This window comes from Schistocerca serialis, chromosome 5, assembly GCF_023864345.2.
Source record: "Schistocerca serialis cubense isolate TAMUIC-IGC-003099 chromosome 5, iqSchSeri2.2, whole genome shotgun sequence".
Lineage (NCBI taxonomy): Eukaryota > Metazoa > Arthropoda > Insecta > Orthoptera > Acrididae > Schistocerca > Schistocerca serialis.
Window position 1 is genome coordinate 73,925,928 of NC_064642.1, and position 21,194 is coordinate 73,947,121.

The following is a 21,194-nucleotide window of genomic DNA, read 5'->3' on the forward strand; positions in this document are numbered from 1 at the left end:
TCGGAGTAGAGCGGATACAAAATGTAGACTGGCAATGGCAAGCAAAGCGTTTCTGAAGAAGAGAAATCTGTTAACATTGAGTATAGATTTAAGGGTCAGGAAGTCGTTTCTGAAAGTATTTGTATGGCGTGTAGCCATGTATGGAAGTGAAACATGGACGATAAATAGTTTGGACAAGAAGAGAATAGAAGCTTTCGAAATGTGGTGCTACAGAAAAATGCTGAAGATCAGAGGGGGAAAACACATAACTAATGAGGAGGTATTGAATAGAAATGGGGAGAAGAGGAGTTTGTCGCACAACTTGACAAGAAGAAGGGACCGGTAGGTAGGACATGTTCTGAGGCATCAGGGGATCACAAATTTAGTATTGCAGGGCAGCGTGGAGGGTAAAAATCGTAGAGGGAGACCAAGAGATGAATGCACTAAGCAGATTCAGAAGGATGTAGGTTGCGGTAAGTACTGGGAGATGAAGAAGCTTGCGCAGGATAGAGTAGCATGGAGAGCTGCATCAAACCAGTCTCAGGACTGAAGACCACAACAACATATTCGATATTAACAAATTTCTTTTCTTCAGAAACGCTTGTCTTGCGATTGACAGTCTGCAGTCTATATCCTCTGTACTTCAAGCATCATCAGTGGTTTTGGTGCCCTAATAACAAAACTCGTCTTTTACTTTGAGTCTCGCTTCCTAATCTAATTCCTTCAGCATCACCTCGTTCGCTTCTGGTAGGTGGGTGGTCAGGGCGACAGAATACCCATCCTAAGGGCCCGGGTTCTATTCCCGACTGGGTCGGAGATTTTCTCTGCTCAAGGACTGGGTGCTGCGTTGTTCTAATCATCATCATTTCATCCCCATCGACGCACAAGTCGCCGAAGTGGCGCCAAATCGAAAGACCTGCACCCGGCGAACGGTCTACCCGACGGGGGGCCCTACTCACACATTTTTTTAGCATCACCTCATTTAATTCGACTACATTCCACCATTGCCTACTTTTTGTTGATGTTCATTTTACGTCCTCCTTTCAAGACACTGTCAATTCCGTTCAGTTGCTGTTGCAAGTCGTTTACTGCCCCCTGACAGAATTAAAATGTCGTGGACAAACTTCTAAGTTCTCGTTTCTTTTCCCTAAACGATAATTCCTACTCCAAATTTTTCATGAAATACAAAATACGTTCTGCGATACTTCGGCAATGTGCTACGTAAACTGGATCCAATAAGAAGCAAGAACGACTCTCAACGGCTCAAGCAGAATTTGCGAGACGCCAAATTGTTATTTTTCGTGTTCAGCTGAAGCCTATGTTTGGTGGTTTTTATGTTATAACTTAGACCGTATCACTGTACGCTGTTTCTAATCAGCCGCACTTTGAGTCTCTCGAGAACGCGCAGTTATGGGTACGATTAGTTGTAATAAAATGGCGGGAAGCGTCAGAATGCTGATAAAAGGATTATCGAATTTAGTTATTTTCATTTGTTATGAAAGTAGGCCGTGTTAAGGCTACGGAACGCCGAAGGTTCACCAAAAACTTGTCGTTTTTGATAGAATTTGTCAGCGAATAAAACTTTCAGCCGACGGTAACACAAAATACAAGATCTTTTTCTTTTAATCTTTATTCAGTCTATTAATATCATACACCATAACCCACCACCTTATACATTAGTGGGCCTTAATATCTACAACACAATTCAATGATGTTAGCAGCATTTTTCTTATAATTCTAGTTTTGGTCTACTTACATGCTACAGGAAATGATGAAATTAGTTTCTTAATGGATAAGATCTAGTCTCTACTCATATCTAGCTATTCTAAAAGCTACTTCCTGCAGCGTTACAGGCGTGCCAGTTGTTGTATAGACCTACTATGTGGCCGTGCCCACTGAGCTAATCCCAGTGGGCACGCCCCTGGCACACCGGGCTAGCCCTTAGGAGATCGCTGCAGGTTGTGTTTAGGGATGTCCTTTCTACTGTCTACTTCTTTTTTTTTTGTCTGTAGCTGCTTATATTTTATGATCCACCATCTAATTTCTCATGGTGGGTCGTATATTGCCACTTAGCCGCTGAGACTGGGTCCGGGGTCCGGTGTGATTGAAAGTAACACCACACCGGCTCCCGTCCCCACTCACACCGTTGCCCGTCTCCCGCCACGTGGAGGCGGGCTCTATTTGTTTAGATCCATTTATCTTTTTTTGTGCAGAATTAGAAAAACTTATAACTAATACAAAATCAAGTGAGATATTAATAAACAAAACGAAATTAAATATTTAGAAAGAAGGAAGGAAGAGAACTGAATAGAGAAGAGATAGGTATAATATTGCCCGTCACCTGGTTGTGAGCGGCGGCCCGGCTCTTGGAATGACCCTCAAGAAGCTGGCCGTCGCTCACCATGCCTTTAACATTTACCATCCTAAAAACTAACTTAACTAGAAGAGATTAGGGTACGTTAAAGCTAGAAACTAAGACTAAGACCTCCATGTCCAGCCTGCTAAACTATTTACGATATACAATAGAGAGGCAACTGATTTTGTGCTTGGCTCAAAGTTGCTAATGAAAGGGTACTTGTGGTAAAAGTAATAAAGGTAATGACGCTAACAGTTTGTGTTGAGCCTACAAGGCTCCTAGTAGAGTACATCAGGTGCAAGCACCTCTCGGCCCCGCCGACAACACGACCTGAACGGTGGTTTTCCCCGATCTACCATAGGTATCCGTCGGGTTGGGCTCAAAAGAGACGAACCACAATTAAGATCCTTCCATCCAGGCAGTGCGCCGCCTCTTACCAGGAGGCGTAGGTCCCTTGAAGAGGTGCCTAACTTTAAGCTTCAGATCAGAAGTTATTAGTGTAGTGGAGGTTGAGGTATACGCTGTGTAGGTTGGTTGTACAAATAATTCCCGCTGAGCCAATGAGACTTACAATGATACGTGGTGTGGCAGTTAGCACCTTCCGGCCCCGCCAGCAACACAGCCCGAACGGTGGTTTTCCCCGATCTACCATAGTTACCCGTCGGGTTGGGTTCAAAAGCGAGGGACCACAATTAAGATCCTTCCATCCAGACTGTGCGCTGCCTCTTAACGGAAGACGTAGGTCTCTTGAAGGGGTACCTGGCTTTAAGCTCTTATTAGACATGGAGGTGCTGTTAACTATTTACATATAAGGTGCAATCTGTTTCTTCGGATTCTGTGTGACTTGTGCACCTCTTGTCGGTTGTTCCAGACTGTTCTTTGAAATTGACTTGGTTGACACTATGGATCACCCACGCTGGACGCTTCAATATCTGTGTTGGTGCCCTGGTCTGTATCTGTTTTTCTTCATCATTCGTGGTGCTAATCATATCTGTGTTCCCCTGGGCATCGTGATGTCTGTTTGGACCGACTTGCCTTCGGTAGGGTCTGTTGCGCAAGTATTCTGTTTGTTGGATCTTCGAGATTTCGTCAGTTAGTTTGTTGAGTTCAGTCCACCATTCCGGGTCGCGTGTTATGGCATGTAGTTCGTTCCACTGAGAAATTTGTAACTACTAGGTCGCTATCGTGTGCAATTGTCAAATTCGGGTGTTAGCGCACTTTCCCCCTGTTCCAAAACGTGGCGGATTCCTACCGTCACGGCGATTGGCCAGTCCACGCCCTGGCGGAATGGGATAGGTCGCATTGAGTCATGTCGTGATCAGTAGTTCATGTGTTTTCCCTACGATGTTCTCGCAGGTCCTTTGCTGATACCTCGCTGGCAAGGTGGTTTATTATGTCGAATGTGGTCGGGTTTCTGATTAAGTGGTAGGTGTCATTGTTTGGTAGCTGGTTCCTTAGGGCACTCGTAGGTCACGTGATCCGGAGTACCCTGTTCGGCTGTGCAGTCACACGAGGGGGCAGCCCTTTTTCCGAACCGGCAAAGATATGCCGGGTACGGTCCATGACCCGTGAGGTAGTGCAGCAGTTCCGTACTTGGTTGGAAATGCGAGAGTTGGAGACGTTCTTTGAGGTTTGGGAGCAGTTGGTAAGTCCATCTGCCTGTTTCCTCTCTGTCCCAGAGTTCTTGCCATAGCTCTTCTCCTCTTCTTTTAATTGCAAACTTATCCCCCACCCGCACCCCGAAAATGCTCTCAGTTTTTTCTATATCTCCCCTTTTCACCCAATACGTTTATTGCAGACTAGTGGAGTTTCTGCGAAGTTTGTACAGTACATCTACACATCTACATCTACATTTATACTCCGCAAGCCACCCAACGGTGTGTGGCGGAGGGCACTTTACGTGCCACTGTCATTACCTCCCTTTCCTGTTCCAGTCGCGTATGGTTCGCGGGAAGAACGACTGTCTGAAAGCCTCCGTGCGCGCTCTAATCTCTCTAATTATACATTCGTGATCTCCTCGGGAGGTATAAGTAGGGGGAAGCAATATATTCGATACCTCATCCAGAAACGCACCCTCTCGAAACCTGGCGAGCAAGCTACACCGCGATGCAGAGCGCCTCTCTTGCAGAGTCTGCCACTCGAGTTTGCTAAACATCTCCGTAACGCTATCACACTTACCAAATAACCCTGTGACGAAACGCGCTACTCTTCTTTGGGTCTTCTCTATCTCCTCTGTCAACCCGATCTGGTACGGATCCCACACTGATGAGCAATACTCAAGTATAGGTCGAACGAGTGTTTTGTAAGCCACCTCCTTTGTTGGTGGACTACATGTTCTAAGGACTCTCCCAATGAATCTCAACCTGGTACCCGCCTTACCAACAATTAGTTTTATATGATCATTCCATTTCAAATCGTTCCGCACGCATACTCCCAGATATTTTACAGAAGTAACTGCTACCAGTGTTTGTTCCGCTATCATATACAATAAAGGATCCTTCTTTCTATGTATTCGCAATACATTACATTTGTCTATGTTAAAGGTCAGTTGCCACTCCCTGCACCAAGTGCCTATCCGCTGCAGATCTTCCTGCATTTCGCTACAATTTTCTAATGGTGCAACTTCTCTGTAGGAGCGAATTACCCCCGAAAGCGAAACTATGAAGGCGGCACGTGAGTCGCGGCTGAATAACTCCGTCGATAAGATCATTGTCCGCGGGTGGTAAGGTGCCGGGTTCGAGTCCCGATCCCGCACACAGTTTTAGCATTGATCCTAAACGTAACTGCTGAAGTACCCAAGGCTGTACTTGCTTGCAGGTAGATATAACTCTGTAAAAGGGGACGATTCTTTTGAAAATAAAAGATTTTTAGTCCTGTGTGAAAGATAAAATTTATTGCAAGTTCCTGTCTTTCTTCGTGTAGAAGATATAGTCGTGCAGACTCTTGATGGACAGTTGCTTCTAAATGTGAGCATCGCGTTTCTTTTGTGCCGAGGCACTGGTATACGGGACGGTTTACTCGATGTTACACGAAGGCCTGCAGGTGCAGTAGGTCTGCGAACCCCCATGCGGCGGCTGCCAGCGGGTAAGTAATGTGGGAGTCCAGTTGGCCGATCTCACGTGGAGCCGAGATTTACGGTCATCGATTGGCCGGAGCGGCGAACCGGGGGACGGCCGGCGGTGTTCCCATTACGACGCGCCGGCCGCGCTGATAGATGGCCGTATAACTCGAGGGGTCTTACCCGGCTCGCTGGAGACCTATTGGGAATTATCATAGCCGACCCGGCTCACGCCACAGCTGGCGCGTCGCGGTACGGGAGCAGCACTGCTCCGCGTTACTTAAGCCTTTCGTGACTCAGGGGGCACTCGTGTCCCAATAAATTAATAGGCAGTTTTGGGCGTTGGAACGCCTGTGTGCCATGTCTCTCTAGTGTTATCTCGTGAGAAACTTTCGGACCTCGGAGAAAACTGCTATGGACCGTTGAGCTGGATATAAGGAGCGTTTCTACAAATTTTGCACAAACTAAAGGAACTGATGGAGGAGTTGAAATACAACAATTCCGGAACAGAAAATTATTGCCTTGGAAGTAATTCTCAGCCTGTGGAAGCTCTGGAATGTTAGGAGCATTAAGGACGAACAATGTATTCACTCCTTAAGCCAAGCAAAAATCTGCTGTTTACTCAGTAATGTTCCGGATGTACTCTAGTCTTATATTAGAACAAATAAGCCCTCGGTCACAAATATTAAGTCAAAATTGACCAGGTTTCGACGCTACTATGAGCGTCGTCTTCAGAATTAAACTAACTGTTCTAAAACATACATAAACTAAGGTTTGTGCCGTCTGGAAAGAGATGCAGTACTTACAAGTCACAGTCTAAAAAAAATCTAAGCCGGAAAGGCGACGTCATGAAAAGTTGTAAATAAGTTGGCGAGCCGCTAAGGAGTGCTCGTACCTGAGTGAACACGGGTTGCAACAAAACTGGGGTGCCCACGTTAGAAAGTGTGGGCAAGTAAAGATGGTGTTGCTACGAGCGCCATGTAGTAGCCGCAGAAACAACTGGGCTACTGTACATTCAAAATTAGACATTCATTACAATTTCATGTGTCTAATTTTGAACGTACAGTAGCCTAGTTGTTTCTGCGGCTACTAGATGGCGCTCGTAGCAACACCATGTTTACTTAAAAATGGCTCTGAGCACTATGGGACTCAACTGCTGTGGTCAAACGTCCCCTAGAACTTAGAACTACTTAAACCTAACTAACCTAAGGACATCACAGACACCCATGCCCGAGGCAGGATTCGAACCTGCGACCGCAGCAGCAACGTGGATCCGGACTGGAGCGCCTAGTACTGCACAGCCACCGCGGCCGGCCATGTTTACTTGCCCACACTTTCTAACGTGGGCACCTCAGTTTTGTTGCAACTCGTGTTCACTCAGGTACGAGCAGCCCTTAGCGGCTCGCCATCTTACCTTATTTACAACTTTTCATGACGTCGCCTTTTGGTTTAGATTTTTTTTTTTAGAATGTGACTTGTAAGTATTGCATTTCTTTCCAGTTAGTACAAACTTTAGTTTATTTATGCCTTATACACCTATTATGTTTTAGAACAGTTTAATTCTGAAGACGACGCTCATAGTAGCGCCGAAACCTGGGAAATTTTTACTTAATATTTGTGACCGAGGGCTTATTTGTTCTAATATAATTCTGACACGGTCACTGAACCTTAGCGGCTGTGTTGAAAGTTGTACTCTAGTCTTCTTGTGAAGACCCATTTATTTGCCAAGATCCCGATGTTAACACAATTACTGGATTATTAGTTTCGGCAATATGTATTGCCGTCTTCAGATCCATAAAACCTGGCAATGATAGCTCACCTGGCATGTCATTGTAACGCCTCGAATTTCTTATGCATATTGTATAGTCCAAATGTGACACAGTGGTTGTAGCATTATATGATGTAGCTGCCACTGCCCGGTTTTATAGGTCTGAAGATGGCAATACATACGGCCGAAACTAATAATCCGGTAACGGTGTTAACATAGCGATCTTTGCAAATAAGTTGGTTTTCGCAAGAAGACTGCAGTACAAATTTATAGGCCGCCTCCTGCGCTGAATGCTAATGTCAGGCAACCATGATGTTTTAGCGTACAGAAGGTGTTCAAAATGGCGAGCGTGACATTCAGTACAGGAATAACGTATTCGTAGAAAATTCTGGAGCACTCTATCAAGTACACCAGGCATCGCGTGAACCTCATAAGACGCTCCAATCATCCCGGTGAGAAGTGTTTCTGTAGCGGGAACTCGTGTCACACACACGGGTCTTTTGATATGTCCCCTAACGGTCAGAAAAAAATCAGAGGGCTTCAGATCAGGGGAGTGAGATGGTCGTAGAAAGTGTGAAGCGGACAGCTGTGTTTCCTTATACGTTAGACACAATATTTTGAAACATTATACTTTGTTGTGACTTGGCAAGACAGCCAAGCCACTAGGAGATAGCCGAAAGGCACGCGTTTAAGCTCACGCAGGCTGGCGTGAGGTCTGGAACAGTTAAAAGAGTTGAGTCTAGTAAAAAAAGTACGTAGCTTCTGGAATACTTAACTTTAATCCATAATTGGTGAACATCGGTCTGACGGTACATGCATCACAAGATAAATGGCAATTGATAATGGCGCCTTGCTAGGTCGTAGCAAATGACGTAGCTGAAGGCTATGCTAACTATCGTCTCGGCAAATGAGAGCGTAATTTGTCAGTGAACCATCGCTAGCAAAGTCGGCTGTACAACTGGGGCGAGTGCTAGGAAGTCTCTCTAGACCTGCCGTGTGGCGGCGCTCGGTTGCAATCACTGGCAGTGGCGACACGCGGGTCCGACGTATACTAACGGACCGCGGCCGATTTAAAGACTACCACCTAGCAAGTGTGGTGTCTGGCGGTGACACCACATACTTCTCAGTAATTCTTATGGTTTGTAGATAATTGTAGTTAGTGAGACGTATATGCCCCAGCAACTTCACACAATATAAAAAATGGCACTGTATGTGTCGTGTCAAAGGGGTGTACAAATATAATACTGAAAATTTTACGAGATATTCCATGTTTTTCATTTTCATGACAGTAAATTTATTTTGGTACACTTTCTTTATAGTTATTCCCGTGTTTGGCATCCTGATAAAATCCCTCTAGAAAGAAAAATTGAACTTTGAAAATGCTAGATTTACAAGAAAACTTGGGCCTTGCTTGGTTTGCGGATTACATGTGTCACCAACTTTCAAAATTGGTTCAAAAGGGTTCTAATGGCTCTGAGCACTATGGGACTTAACATCTGAGGTCATCAGTCCCCTAGAACTTAGAACTACTTAAACCTAACTATCCTAAGGACATCACACACATCCATGTCCGAGGCAGGATTCGAACCTGCGGCCGTAGCAGTCACGCGGTTCCGCACTGAAGCGCCTAGAACCGCTCGGCCACTCAGGCCGGCTCAAAATTGGTCAACTTAAAAAAGTTACTGGTGGAAATGTAATACTGATCGTAACGGAAGCTACTTTTCGTATTTCATTTTTCAGATATGTGTTAAATGAGATTTGATCTAAAAAGGGTTAACCCGTCCTCGTACTGGACGTGAAAGCAAACGTAGACGTGGAACTGCACGAACATTGTGACGTTACAGTGAAGAATTTTATGTTACGAAGCACTCACAGACGTGAAATGCAGAATCTGAGGCATCAGAAGATGGTCAACAAAGATGGAAGAGAGCTTTTTTTGTCTCAAGCAGAATTTAGATATTGGATTACCTCATTTGCAGTTTATGCCCTTATTTGATAGTTCTTATAAAATAAGCTACGTGGCGTCAGTGTACGCTATTCCAAAGTGTCAATACATCGATTTATAGAAAATGAGTCGTTTTTCGTGTGATTTGTTGTAATAAAATGACGGAAAAAATACATCGGTGATTACATGTTTTTCGTGTTAGCTGCTTCGCGTGCTATAACTTGCGTGGTGAGGAGGTACACAGTTTCGAGAAACTAATCTGAAAAGTTATAAAAACGCGCTGTTTTTGTACGATGTGTTATAAAGAAACGTCAAGTAATGACATATTGGCGGTTAAAGCCTATTCGAAATACTAAGATCAAGGGCATAGACGGAGCTAACTCTGGTCAATTTTAGAGTGGTTGATAGTGACATGCGGCATCAACTGAAAGGTTGCCGTTTCGTATTCTGGTTGGCTCTGAGCACTATGGCACTTAACTTCTGCGGCCATCAGTCCTCTAGAACTTAGAACTACGTAAACCTAACTAACCTAAGGACATCACACACATCCATATCCGACGCAGGATTCGAAACTGCGACCGTAGCGGTCGCGCGGTTCCAGACTGCAGCGCCTAGAACCACTCGGCCACCCCGGCCGGCTTCGAATTCTGCTTCCTGGAATATACTATTTTCAGCTTCATTGCTTTCAAAAGTTTTCTTATTAATTTAATAGAAATAAGTTCTGGAATATTTTATGTAATGTATAAGTGAAACTGAGTGTAGTGTACGTAGTTCCGCGTAGTCAGCGCGTACACAACTTTCCCACTAGAGCGCGCCCCGCTAAGCACAACAGCGCAGGCGCAGCGCTCGTCTGTCTCCGCACTACGAGATGGCGCTGCCTTAGAGACGGACCAAATTCTACTTCCGCCGATCCGCGTGTTAATATGTAACGCAGCCAATGAGATTGCTGCTATCGTAGAACCTTTTCTCCTCGCGGATCACACTCGCACAGTGATACATGAACGCGCGAGGTATTACAACGAGTGTACAGACCTCTGATTAGTCAGTCTGCATTTGTCTGCACCAGTCTGTACCAGTCTGCATTAGTTCTATAGTTGTCTGTACCAGTCTACAGTCAAGTTTCAGTCTGCACCTAATAAGATTACCATATTCCTGTACATAGCCATGAATATAAATGTATAGACACATTTGTCAAGTATCACAGATATATGTGAGAATAAGATTAACGTGCCAATACCGAAGGAACTTCAGATTGTCAATTGTAAATAGCATCCAGAATCAAGTTAAGTAAGTTTTATGCTTGTTATTATTTTAATAAATGTTTGTGAAAATTAATCAAGTTCTGTTTAAAGTTGGTCACCGTCAATCTGCTACTCTAAGCGTGCAAGTGGCATTTCTATCGTCTGACCTAACGGCAGAAGATAAACACGCCACGATAAGACCACGAGACATATTGCTGACACTCGCCTACTTCGTTAGAGCAACAAGTCAAATAATCTGATGGTGTGTGTACTGAAGGTCTTGTAGTACGCACACCACACCGAGTATGTTCGGTTTTGCGGACGTACCAGGAAACACGAACAAATGGATTGCCAGATTGCGGTCATGTTATTGGTCGATATTCGCTCCCCCCCTCCACCCCCCCGCCCCCCCCCCCCCCGCACACACATATACCGCGCAATTCATTGCAGTGCATACTATAGACAGAACAACATTGCTAACATACGGACAAGGGAGTATATGTGCATTTAAATACATAGACGCAGTGACAAAGGAGCTGTACCTGTATAAAGTAACAGTTATTAAAATAAACGTGGTCCAGCCGAGGCACTTTACCGCGTATTTGAAGAAGTAGAGTGGGTTAGGCCGGACTAGATGACAGCAAAGAAAATTTTTAAATACGCAGAAAACCTTTAGAGTTGAAAGATATGCAGGGTGTTACAAAAAGATACGGCCAAACTTTCAGGAAACATTCCTCACACACAAATAAAGAAAAGATGTTATGTGGACATGTGTCCGGAAACGCTTAATTTCCATGTTAGAGCTCATTTTAGTTTCGTCAGTATGTACTGTACTTCCTCGATTCAACGCCAGTTGGCCCAATTGAAGGAAGGTAATGTTGACTTCGGTGCTTGTGTTGACATGCGACTCATTGCTCTACAGTACTAGCGTCAAGCACATCAGTACGTAGCATCAACATGTTAGCGTTCATCACGAACGTGGTTTTGCAGTCAGTGCAATGTTTACAAATGCGGAGTTGGCAGATGCCCATTTGATGTATGGATTAGCACGGGGCAATAGCCGTGGCGCGGTACGTTTGTATCGAGACAGATTTCCAGAACGAAGGTGTCCCGACAGGAAGACGTTCGAAGCAATTGATCGGCGTCTTAGGGAGCACGGAACATTCCAGCCTATGACTCGCGACTGGGGAAGACCTAGAACGACGAGGACACCTGCAATGGACGAGGCAATTCTTCGTGCAGCTGACGATAACCCTAATGTCAGCGTCAGAGAAGTTGCTGCTGTACAAGGTAACGTTGGCCACGTCACTGTATGGAGAGCGCTACGGGAGAACCAGTTGTTTCCGTACCGTGTACAGCGTGTGCAGGCACTATCAGCAGCTCATTGGCCTCCCGGGTACACTTCTGCGAATGGTTCATGCAGCAATGTGTCAGTCCTCATTTCAGTGCAAATGTTCTCTTTACGGATGAGGCTTCATTCCAACGTGATCAAATTGTAAATTTTCACAATCAACATATGTGGGCTGACGAGAATGCGCGCGCAATTGTGCAATCACGTCATCAACACAGATTTTCTGTGAGCGTTTGGACAGGCATTGTTGGTGATGTCTTGATTGGGCCCCGTGTTCTTCCACCTACGCTCAACGGAGCACGTTATCATGATTTCATACGGGATACTCTACCTGTGCTGCTAGAACATGTGGCTTTACAAGTACGACACAACATGTGGTTCATGCATGACGGAGCTCCTGCACATTTCAGTCGAAGTGTTCGTACGCTTCTCGACAACAGATTCGGTGACCGATGGATTGGTAGCGGCATACCAATTCCATGGCCTCCATGCTCTCCTGACCTCAACCCTCTTGACTTTCATTTATGGGGGCATTTGAAATCTCTTGTCTACGCAACCCCGGTACCAAATGTAGAGACTCTTCGTGCACGTATTGTGGACGGCTGTGATACAATACGCCATTCTCCAGGGCTGCAACAGCGCATCAGGAATTCCATGCGACGGAGGGTGAATGCATGTATCCTCGCTAACGGAAGACATTTTGAACATTTCCTGTAACAAAGTGTTTGAATTCACGCTGGTACGTTCTGTTGCTGTGTGTTTCCATTCCGTGATTAATGTGATTTGAAGAGAAGTAATAAAATGAGCTCTAACATGGAAAGTAAGCGTTTCCGGACACATGTCCACATAACGTCTTTTCTTTATTTGTGTGTGAGGAATGTTTCCTGACAGTTTGGCCGTACCTTTTTGTAACGCCCTGTAGATGAGGGGGTCACTAGACAGCGCTGGTGTCGCAAATGTCGACCAGCGGCATGTTCTCTTCCGTGTACGTAGCAGTTCGTTTCTGAGCGTGCAGGAATTGCACTGGAAACTAGGTAGGCGTGCTTTACACGTCTCGTGTGAGCACGGCATTAGGCGTTGGGTCCTGGCGTGACCGGAAAAGTAGTGGCGCTGCATTTGTGCCACGTAACGAGGAGCTAGGAGCATCACAAAACAGCGAACGTAAACACGAGAACGCTTCGTGGAGGGCGGGGTAGCCGTAGCGGGGACGACTCTATTCCATAAGTTCACTCCACATTTATACTTGGGCCACCGTAATTAAACCTCTCCTGCGCATGTAACATTTCTAGGCGGCGCTACTTGCATGTCTCGGTAAACTCTGGAAATACCGGCAGCTAACCAGTGCACGTCTGTCTACGTCGCGATGCGGCTGCTGCACGCGACACTCCCTTGCTCCACTGACACTCCATTCCTCTATAACGCCTAACCCACCACTTCTCTCTTTCACTTCTTACAGTGTCCGTTTTTTCCCTCCCTTCTTCTGATGGCAGTGTCCGGCTTCTCTTGGAATACTTGCCAGTATTCTGTCCCACCGTTGGAAAGCAAGTGACGAGGTCCTGCTATAGTAAGGATGCGGTGGCAATAGTTCTCTGCTGCTCCTCTTCCTCGCTGCATCTTGGCTCCAAGGTAAACTTAAGATTAAGAATTACTGGCATCGTGTTGAACCGTCAGCGTCTGTACTTAAGGGGGGATATGACGTCAAACAGGCCGACTTGGGGCAGGAGAGGCACCACAGGACATTTTATTTTCTACTGTCTATACTTTTACAAATAAATTCATAAAACTTTGTCAGCATGACCAGGAAGGTTTCAGGATTCACACTCATAGCAGTGGAAGTGCAGAAACATAACAAAAAAATTTTTTTTTTAGATATGAAATTTCATCTTTTTTTCACTTCCGGTTGGCTGCATTTGTTGCTATAGGTACATTTTTCTTCACAAGTAAGAGAGATTCTTTGATGAATTTTGCACAGCATACAAACCATACTTACAGGTGTATGAAACTCTAGAGTTTTCCAAATCTATTAAAAACTGTGGTAAAAATTGAGATAATTAACTAGAAAATTCGATTTTTTTCTAAACAAAGTTTAAAACGTAACAGCTCATTCATTTTTTCATAAATTAAATATTTTCGAGAGTTTCAGACACCTTTAAATATTGTTTGTATGTTGCGCAAAATTCATCGAACAGTCTCTCTTACGTATGAAGAAAAATGTACCTATAGTATCAAATGCAGCCAATAGTAAATGAAAAAATTACGAAATTTTACATGTAAAAAAATTATTTTGTTATGTTTTTGAACTTCCACTGTTACGAGTGTGAATCCTGAATCCTTCCTGGTCATGCTGACAAAGTTTTATGAATTTACTTGTAAAAGTATAGACAGTGGAAATTAAAATGGCCTGTGGTGCCTCTCCTGCTCCAAGTCGGCCCGTTTGACGTCCTACCCCCCTTAATGTGAATAAAAAGTATCAGTATGACATTATTATAACTATACTGGTTTCGGTTATATAATGGCCATCATCAGACCAATATCATGTTCACACGAGGAAAGAGTGTGCGGAAGGTGTTGTTACCAGGTGTTATACGTCGCCGTTTGCTGACGATGGTTGTTATGTAATAAAAACCGGTACCCACCAGTAAAACTAAAATCTGCGGTTTAAAATTATACTTTTAATTTGATTTTGTTTAAAATTATATAAATAATTTGAATTTCTGATTGTTGCACACCTTAGGTTATGATTGGTTGGTTGGTTTAAAAGAGGGGAGCAAGGGACCAAACTGCTAGGTCATCGGTCCCTTGTTCCGATTAAAACAATGCCACAACATTGAATATGAATCTAGAACGGACATACGCGAAAACATAACTGTTTCCTTAATAGAGCGTTGGTCCACCTTCAGAACACAATACAGCATCGATATTGCGTGGCATGGTTTGTACAGGGCCTTGGTGAGATTCCTGAACTATGTGACTCCAGATGTCTGGGTACGTGTCGCGCAACTTCCGAAAATTATCGGACCGTATGTTTTCGAAAATGAACAGGGAAACACAATAACTGTCAATGCCAATCGTTGCGTGGAGATGTTACGAACTTCCCTTACACCTGCATTGAACAACTTTCCGAATGTTCAAGAAGCCTGGCTTCAACAGGACGAGCCGGCCGGAGTGGCCGAGCGGTTCTAGGCGCTACAGTCTGGAATCGCGCGACCGCTACGGTCGCAGGTTCGAATCCTGCCTCGGGCATGGATGTGTGTGATGTCCTTAGGTTAGTTAGGTTTAAGTAGTTCTAAGTTCTAGGGGACTGATGACCTCAGATGTTAAGTCCCATAGTGCTCAGAGCCTTTAACCACAATGAACGGTAGTTTATTCAACAGCGATACAGGCAGGCTATGAAAGTACTGAAGACAGTTAAAACTGAATTCAAATAACAACAGCAATTTAATTTTCTTTAAGCTCTCAATAGCTTAGATAAAAAAACTGAAACATCTATCCTGACAGACTATTTGAAATTACTATCTTCAAAGTATACCCATTGGTTAATAAAAGTAATAGTCGATAAAATCTTAATGAAACTGATCAGAAATAAAATCAGAATTTAGTTACTTTTACTATACAAGTAAAAAAATGTGTGTGTGAATTCCTAAGGGACCAAACTGCTGAGGTCATCGGTCCCTAGACTTACACACTACTTAAACTAAGTGATGCGAAGAACAACACACACACCCATGCCCGAGGAAGGACTCGAACCTCCGGCGGGAGAGGCCGCGCAGTCCGTGACATGGTGCCTCAAACCGCGCGGCCACTCCACGAGGCCCACTATACATGTAAACCAAATACAGCTGACATACACACACACTGGACATCAATCCCTACAATCCATACACGTACAACACAATTGCTAATGCCTACTCCTCCTCCCACACAGGCCATGAAGGCCCAAAGGTACCGACCGGCCGCCGTGTCATCCTCAGCCCGCTGGCGTCACTGGATGCGGATATGGAGGGGCATGTGGTCAGCACACTGCTCTCCCGGCCGTATGGTAGTTTTCAAGACCGGAGCCGCTACTTCTCAATCAAGTAGCTCCTTAGTTTGCCTCGCAAGGGCTGAGTACACCCCGCTTGCCAGCGGCGCTCGGCAGACCGGATGGTCACCCATCCAAGTGCTAGCCCAGCGCGACAGCGCTTAACTTCGGTGCTCTGACGGGAGCCGGTGTTACCACTGCGGCAAGGCCGTTGGCACTAATGCCCACTGCACCGACTAATTATGCAGCATTGCGCTTTAATTCGTTACTTCCCAAACACCATAACCCAAACAAATCGCGCAGCGGTATTTGATGACTGAGTGCAGCTTAAGATACAGTTTGAAGAGTTATTGCTTAACAGCCTTACTTCTGATTTAAATTATGTTAAACCAAAAAAAGTAAACACAATAACTTAAATCATCGTGGTGCACCACTTCTAAGTTAAGGAGTTGGCCCCTTGAGACACCAGTGATTCTAAATTTTTTTCTTTGGTTCTTGGAATTTGAATACACACTGACCAGCAGTGAAACACCAGTCTGGCGCACCACGCCTTAACTACTCGGTTTTGCTTAGAATCGTGCGGGACACCACTGTCACACTTAACGTTTAATCCCCATAATCCTTACGGTATATAACACCTTAATCAATGTCATGATTACAGGGAAAACTTTCACTGCATCGCCCACATGAAGCCAGGCGCAAACGCTTAAAAAATTCAGCAAAATTTGACAGCCCTTTGCACAAACACATATTGGGAAGATGTTAGTAACCACATTCCATGCAAGGGTGTATACCAACACTGCCGGTCCCTACAGCGGTGAGATAACTAGAAAAAATGAACAAACCACAACTTTCTGTAACTTCGGCGAACCAGACCAGTAGCAGCGGGTGACACGGCAAAGCAGCTAAAAGTACCACACTTCGTTAATACTCCTTCGCATCAGACTCAAACAACAGTAACCTTGTTCCGCACCCATCGGTGCTGCACAAGACCCGTAGCACCCAGCAGTATTCGTTTTGTAGTGCCGACTGCCCAGCAGTTTACGCAGTTCTTAACGTTGGCTGTTGGCAATACAACCAGACCTTCGCGCACAACCGATCCCTTTTTTTGGTCATCAGTCTACTGACTGGTTTGATGCGGCCCGCCACGAATTCCTTTCCTGTGCTAACCTCTTCATCTCAGAGTAGCACTTGCAACCTACGTCCTCAATTATTTGCTTGACATATTCCAATCTCTGTCTTCCTCTACAGTTTTTCCCCTCTACAGCTCCCTCTAGTACCATGGAAGTCATTCCCTCATGTCTTAGCAGATGTCCTATCATCCTGTCCCTTCTCCTTATCAGTGTTTTCCACATATTCCTTTCCTCTCCGATTCTGCGTAGAACCTCCTCATTCCTTACCTTATCAGTCCACCTAATTTTCAACATTCGTCTATAGCACCACATCTCAAATGCTTCGATTCTCTTCTGTTCCGGTTTTCCCACAGTCCAGGTTTCACTACCATACAATGCTGTACTCCAGACGTACATCTTCAGAAATTTCTTCCTCAAATTAAGGCCGGTATTTGAAATATCAAATATTATTAGACTTCTCTTGGCCAGAAATGCCTTTTTTGCCATAGCGAGTCTGCTTTTGATGTCCTCCTTGCTCCGTCCGTCATTGGTTATTTTACTGCCTAGGTAGCAGAATAGCAGAATTCCTTAACTTCATTGACTTTGTGACCATCAATCCTGATGTTAAGTTTCTCGCTGTTCTCATTTCTACTACTTCTCATTACCTTCGTCTTTCTCCGATTTACTCTCAAACCATACTGTGTACTCATTAGACTGTTCATTCCGTTCAGCAGATCATTTAATTCTTCTTCACTTTCACTCAGGATAGCAATGTCATCAGCGAATCGTATCATTGATATCCTTTCACCTTGTATTTTAATTCCACTCCTGAACCTTTCTTTTATTTCCATCATTGCTTCCTCGATGTACAGATTGAAGAGTAGGGGCGAAAGGCTACAGCCTTGTCTCACACCCTTCTTAATACGAGCACTTCGTTCTTGATCGTCCACTCTTATTATTCCCTCTTGGTTGTTGTACATATTGTATATGACCCGTCTCTCCCTATAGCTTACCCCTACTTTTTTCAGAATCTCGAACAGCTTGCACCATTTTATATTGTCGAACGCTTTTTCCAGGTCGACAAATCCTATGAAAGTGTCTTGATTTTTCTTTAGCCTTGCTTCCATTATTAGCCGTAACGTCAGAATTGCCTCTTTCGTCCCTTTACTTTTCCTAAAGCCAAACTGATCGTCACCTAGCGCATTCTCAATTTTCTTTTCCATTCTTCTGTATATTATTCCTGTAAGCAGCTTCGATGCATGAGCTGTTAAGCTGATTGTGCGATAATTCTCGCACTTGTCAGCTCTTGCCGTATTCGGAATTGTGTGGATGATGCTTTTCCGAAAGTCAGATGGTATATCGCCAGACTCATATATTATACACACCAACGTGAATAGTCGTTTTGTTGCCACTTCCCACAATGATTTTAGAAGTTCTGATGGAATGTTATCTATCCCTTCTGCCTTATTTGACCGCAAGTCCTCCAAAGCTCTTTTAAATTCCGATTCTAATACTGGATCCCCTATCTCTTCTAAATCGACTCCTGTTTCTTCTTCTATCACATCAGACAAATCTTCAGCCTCATAGAGGCTTTCAGTGTATTCTTTCCATCTATCTGCTCTCTCCTCTGCATTTAACAGTGGAATTCCCGTTGCACTCTTAATGTTACCACCGTTGCTTTTAATGTCACCAAAGGAAGTTTTCACCTTCCTGTATGCTGAGTCTGTCCTTCCGACAATCATATCTTTTTCGATGTCTTCACATTTTTCCTGCAGCCATTTCGTCTTAGCTTCCCTGCACTTCCTATTTATTTCATTCCTCAGCGACTTGTATTTCTGCATAACTGACTTTCCCGGAACATGTTTGTACTTCCTCCTTTCATCAATCAACTGAAGTATTTCTTCTGTTACCCATGGTTTCTTCGCAGCTACCTTCCTTGTACCTATGTTTTCCTTCCCAACTTCTGTGATGGCCCTTTTTAGAGATGTCCATTTCTCTTCAACTGTACTGCCTACTGCGCTATTCCTTATTGCTGTATCTATAGCGTTAGAGAACTTCAAACGTGTCTCGTCATTCCTTAGTACTTCCGTATCCCACTTCTTTGCGTATTGATTCTTCTTGACCAATGTCTTGAACTTCAGCCTACCCTTCATCACTACTATATTGTGACCTGAGTCTATATCTGCTCCTGGGTACGTCTTACAATCCAGTATCTGATTTCGGAATCTCTGTCTGACCATGATGTAATCTAATTGAAATCTTCCCGTATCTCCCGGCCTTTTCCAAGTATACCTCCTCCTCTTGTGATTCTTGAACCGACCCCTATTCCACGTCAAAAGTGAACAGTCTGAGACACGGTGATACTAACGGCTTCAGTAACGGCTCACAGTATAGTAAGTGCTCTACATGCGTTACCCGCCGGCCGCGTTGGTCTCGTGGTTCTAGGCGCTGCAGTCTGGAACCGCGCGACTGCTACGCTCGCAGGTTCGAATCCTGCCTCGGGCATGGATGTGTGTGATGTCCTTAGGTTAGTTAGGTTTAAGTAGTTCTAGGGGACTGATGACCACAGCTGTTAAGTCCCATAGTGCTCAAAGCCATTTGAACCATTTTTTTTTTTTTTTTTTTTTTGCGTTACCCGACATTACCTTACAAGGCGTGCCGCAAAAATCCGACCGATTGCTAAAACGTTAAGAACTCTCACAGACAAACAGTATAAACCACCAGTGAACTACAATACAAAAGAAACCTTATTTCAACACGTAATGTTCGCTTTTGCATTATCAGTACCACAGGCAATAATAAAACAATTCCTTTAGACGAATAGCTGAAAGAACTAGGTACAGTCCGCAGTTCAATGTTGCCGGAGAACGCTGTGTTCCCAAAAGAACGTTTCACACTCCATGCTGCGACGCCTTACTAACGTACACCACATCGGCAGCTCACAAACAGGAGATGTTAATGTGAATAATTCCCAGAGCCAGCTGCCGCTATTTGCTTGCCCAAGCACTCCACGCTTCTCGTAGAGGGCGCTCCGCCAACAAACGCGCGAATTCATACCGTCAGAATGACCAACATCCGGCACAATATCTTGTACAAAATGACACAACTTTATTTCTGCAGATGAACGAAAGCGTTCCGTTAACACGCTCGTAACCTTAGTAAGTAAATGCGGGAATATATTTTTTGTAAGTTAATTCATATCTAAAAGTTTTCTGTGGCTAGCTACGAATTTCCTGATAGGCTGTTACGGGAGAAGAAGCGTTCTTAACATACAGAGGCCCAGTTAGTCACAACCAACGGATCTAACACGGGTGCCGATGTAGCAGCAAGTTCGCTCTGGCCTTACATCATAGGCGGCAGAAAAATGGGGGGGGGGGGGGGGGGAAGAGAGGGCACTTGCCCCTCCTTCCCGGAATCTGAGGAAACAAACTTTCATATTTATTAAAATATTCTCGCACACTTCTAGCAATGATTGTCTGTGATTGTGCTAAAAGCAGAGTTACCTTCTCCAAGTGATAAGGAAAATAGTTTGCTCTTCTAAAGTTTATTTTTGATTCTCCACTTTGGAAGGGGGCTATTAATTTGCCATTTTCCCCTGATTCTTTTTATTGCTACCCAGCAACATTTTCCCTACAATTTTTAGCACGTTATTATTATATCGCTTTCCTGACTGGTTCTCTGTTCGGTAGGAATTTAGCAATTGATTGTAAACTAGCTTCCCAATGAGATAGGGACTTGACATTTTAGAAATAGATCATAACTGGACGTCAATACAATATTAGCTCGCTTTCTTGTCTGGTCTGCGGTGGAGGCTACTTTATGTACCGCTGCCATCATTCCCTTTCCTGTTCCAGTCGCGGAAGGAATATACAGGGTGGTCCATTGATACTGACCGGGCCAAATATCTCACGAAATAAGCGTCTAACGAATAAACTACAAAGAACGAAACTTGTCTACCTTGAAGGGGGAAACCAGATGACGCTAGGATTGACCCGCCAGATGGCGCTGCCATAGGTCAAACTGATATCAACTGCGTTTTTTTAATTAGGAACCCCCATTTTTTATTACGTATTCGTTTACTACGTAAAGAAATATGAATGTTTTAGTTGGACAACTTTTTGCGCTTTGTGATAGATCGCGCTGTAATAGTCACAAACGTATAAGTACGTGGTATGTTCAAAAAATGTTCAAATGTGTGTGAAATCTTATGGGAATAACTGCTAAGGTCATCAGTCCCTAAGCTTACACACTACTTAACCTAAATTATCCTAAGGACAAACACACAGACCCATGCCCGAGGGAGGATTCGAACCTCCGCCGGGACCAGCCGCACAGTCCATGACTGCAGCGCCATAGGACCGCT